The sequence below is a fragment of the Pseudopipra pipra genome, chromosome 3 (assembly GCF_036250125.1).
Source record: "Pseudopipra pipra isolate bDixPip1 chromosome 3, bDixPip1.hap1, whole genome shotgun sequence".
Taxonomy (NCBI): domain Eukaryota; kingdom Metazoa; phylum Chordata; class Aves; order Passeriformes; family Pipridae; genus Pseudopipra; species Pseudopipra pipra.
Window position 1 is genome coordinate 18,859,001 of NC_087551.1, and position 3,945 is coordinate 18,862,945.

The following is a 3,945-nucleotide window of genomic DNA, read 5'->3' on the forward strand; positions in this document are numbered from 1 at the left end:
TCTTTATGTTTACTACTGGATCTCATTTTCCTTATAAATTAATTTTTGTGCATGGTTTTAAACCCACCCCCTTACTTAGAAGATGAATTGTTTGTCTAAAACAGGTTATCTTTTCTCTCATACTAGAGGATCAGTTAAGAGGGAAGTTTATATTTTACTGAGGAAGGTGCCTTGAAGACAGACTTCAGAAAAAAAGAAAAAAGAAAAAGGGGTATGCTTTTCTTGCAAAAGGCTAAAAGAAAGTCTATTGGTTTCTCACCTTATCCTGTGTACTGAAATGACATTCCTAAGGAGGACAAATGAAGGTGCAATGCAGTGCATTAAAACCTATCAAGAATCAAAGAGTGCTTAAAAAAACAAATGGGCAAACTTCATTAGTGAACACATAGACGTTCAGTCTGGCCCCCAGGAAATCTGCTTTTAGCCAGTTCAAGAGATACCTGCTAAAGTGCAAGATACTGGTTTGCAGTTTAAATATTGTGCTGGTTAGCACCTTTATTTTCCCCAGGCTTCCCAGTTTTCTGCTCTACAGTATAAGTTGTTGTGTATCTTTAGACAAGTCCCTCAACCTCTTGCTTCCCATTTCTGCCAGTAAAATTGGGAACTTTCAGAGATTTGAATGTTTGGCTTGGAATAGGACAGCAGACCTTGTTCTCTGCTTAGGTGCAGGGCAAACTCTGTACATGACTGTGTTGGCAAAAGTTATTATGGATTTCTTTTAATCCTAAACAAGAGAAAAAGTCCATGATCGTAGAGTGGAAGAATGGTTGACCTGGAAGAAATCTTTTAATAACAAGGAACTGTTTAGTTTAAGAGCATTTAAGGGATATCTGTGTTATTGTCAAGAATTTTGATGGCTTCTTTTACACATCTGTTAAATATTCAGCATGTGTTTTTAGCAATCTTTACCCTTTTTGTGAGGTTGAACGGGTTTGATTGGATTTTATGCAATTAGTATACTGTGAGAGTTTGTGAGGATTTGCTTCAATTCTGAGATGATTTCTCTTTGCCTGCTTGTGGTTTTCTTCAAATATCTGAGCAAGTGCATCATGATGGCAAAAGCATTTGAGGAAAATAAATGTCAAAATCCCATGTCCTGCTACTGCTGGAAGTGAGAATTTAGCTATAATCTGCCAGCTTTCATAGTAAGAATTCTTGTGTGCTTTTCAGAAAATAGAAGTTTAGTTTTTAGGGAATAGATAAGTCTTGTCTGTTTTGGGTGTTGAATTACAGAAAGCAAAGGCATTTAGAAAGCCTTCACTGAATATACTCTGAAAAAAAAATCACAACGGGTTGTGGTTTCTGAGAGCAGGAAAAAGGCCAATCTTATGTCATAGGCTAATAAAATGTATTAAGCATGAAGTCAGTAGAAGTTCTATAGGAAATCCTCTGAAACTGGGGAGGAATAGCAACCTAGAGTCGACATTCTTAGAAAAATAAAAAGTTAAGTAAAATATGAGGCAAAATTACATTTGTACTCTGTTTGTATTGTAAAAAAACTTGGCAAAGGCTGAGTATCGTTCAGAAAGGAGTATTGCTTGCTGTGAGTAAGCTCTGCACAGCTCTTCTGTGAGGTGAGCTCCTCCACAAACAAGTCACAAAACATTTCCTCGGTGCACACATTGTTCGTACTGAGAAGTTCGGTCAGAAAGTAAAAGATTGCTAAATGAATGATTCCAAGTGTCTTCTAGCAAATACTTGCCTTAGGAGATGTCTAGCTTTGGGAGATGCTCTAACCCAGAAACATGGTTTCCAGCTCCCCTGGTTGGAAGGACCATTTCAAGCAGTGAACTGAACACAAGCCCATGGGGAGCTCCTTCTCCAAGCCCGAGTGTGGCCTGAAAGGGACGTTTTGAGGGAGGCATGAGCTAACCCTCTCCTGCAGTGAGCCCAGTGCCAACCTCAGCAAGCCACAGACAAAGAGGAATGGAGAGCATGGAAACGCTACAGTGGTGTCTCTGGGGAACTGAACAATGTTTGTGGAGTCTGAGACCAGTGCATTTCTCCATTGATCTCTTTGCTCTCTCATTGAGGAGGACAACTGTTAATGCAGCAATTGCACACCACTGTTAGAAGCCTGGTTTGCCTTTATGCTGGGTAGCACGGTGACTTAGATTTTATAAGCTTTCAGAAGGTAATACCTCCAGATTATGGTCCTTGCTGTGTGAAGATTATGCCATTCTGACTTAATTGCTCCAAGTCCTTGCCCACATTGCTCTCACTGGGAGCAGATTGCTGCAGGTGAAGCTGTTGCATGCGAGAGCTTTCTCCCGGCTCCGCTTTCCTTCCCAGTGTGCGGGAGAACTGTGCCCTGATGTGGCATCACAACACTGGAAACCAAAAGCTTGAATTTGTGCTGGATGAGTCACTGTCCGAAAGAGGAACATTTAGAGGAAAGCAGCTGATTGTTTAAGGAATGGCTATGAGGAAAGGGATTTGACTTGCTGTTTACCTTAGAACCATTAATCAAAAAAAATCAAGTATTCAGTGCTTCTGAAATCTTCCCACCTGTTTCCGTGAGATTTTTTTGCTCTGAGTTGCTGAATGACGATATTACTGCATTTAGACTATTTTTTTGCTATAGATGCAGTTGGATTGGTAGTTAAAGCTTGAAAATCCCAGTTGAAAAACTAATTATCTCCATATATCCCAGAAACAAAATCTTTGGGGGCTAATTTAGATTCAATGTTATTGTGCTGACAACTTCTTATCAGCCCTCACTTCACCCTTCCTCCTCTATCTAGCTTAAAGGGTTTGCATTCACGGTTGCAGGTGAAACTCTCCGACACTCCCGGCACTCTCGTGGTCAGGGAGGACATGGTGGGATGCATTGCTCTGGAGATGGCCCTTTCCCTGTCTCCGACTTGGTGGATTGATATGTGATGGACTGATACATGGTGAGATGTGGTTGCAAACCAGGAAATGTGAAAATAGATTGCACAGCAGGGGAGGAAAGGGTGCAAAAATCTCGGGCTGCTGCCAGGTACCTTCCTAGTGTTTGATGAGCTGATCCATATGGCTTGAAAATCAATTCTCACCTTTTGCCTTGTAGTGCACATGTAGCAAGGGTGAGAGCTCATTATTTCACCCATGTCAACACCTGCCAGAAAGGATGAAAGGGATTTATACCCGTCCTTGTAACAGATCCCTAAAATCTTGTCCTCGAGCCTGTATTGCTTTCCTTTTTACACTGGGAGAGTCCAGTCTAATCTGAGCACTTATGATCTTTGCTGGACAGTGTGCCAGAAGCTGGATTTGATCTGAATTTCCATAACATGGAGCAACTGGATCCATCTTTAACCTGGGGGTCAGGCAGGTGAGGACCTCCAGGCCTGGCCATCTCTGAGCGGGGAGCAGGGCACACACCTCCTGCCCTCCCCGTGATTTACCGCCGCCGTGCAGGGAAGTTACACTTTTTCCACTCCAAGTATCTCATGCATGCTTGTTTTTGTTAGCGGAGGATTGCTTGGAAAAGCACCTAGAAAGCATCCTCCTCCGTTTGGCGCCACTGGTACACTGCCGAGGCACTGCGGGGCTGGGGGGGACAGGCAGCACGGTCCCCTGCCCCGGGAGCGCGGGTGATGCTCTCCTGGCGCCAGCCGACGGTCTCGCTGGCCCCTTCCCGTGGGACGCGTACAAAGCTGTGCCCGAGCCCCGTTCGCGGCCGTTCCCGCCGCAGGGGCCGCTCCCGGGCGGTGTTTCCCGGGCGCTCCCCGCCCTGCGGGGGGCGCTGCCGCTCCCGCTCCCGCCCCCGCCCCCGCCCCCGCCCCCTCCCGGCCCCGCCAAGCGCCCGCTGCCCCGGGGCGCGGGGCCGGCGTCGCGCCCTCCCCATTGGCTGCCGATGACATCACCGCCCCGCCCCGTGGGCCCGCCCCCGCGCGCTGATTGGCCGCCGCTGCCGCCCGTCGCGGCGGGCCCCGCCCCCGCCGGGCCGTACATTTACGC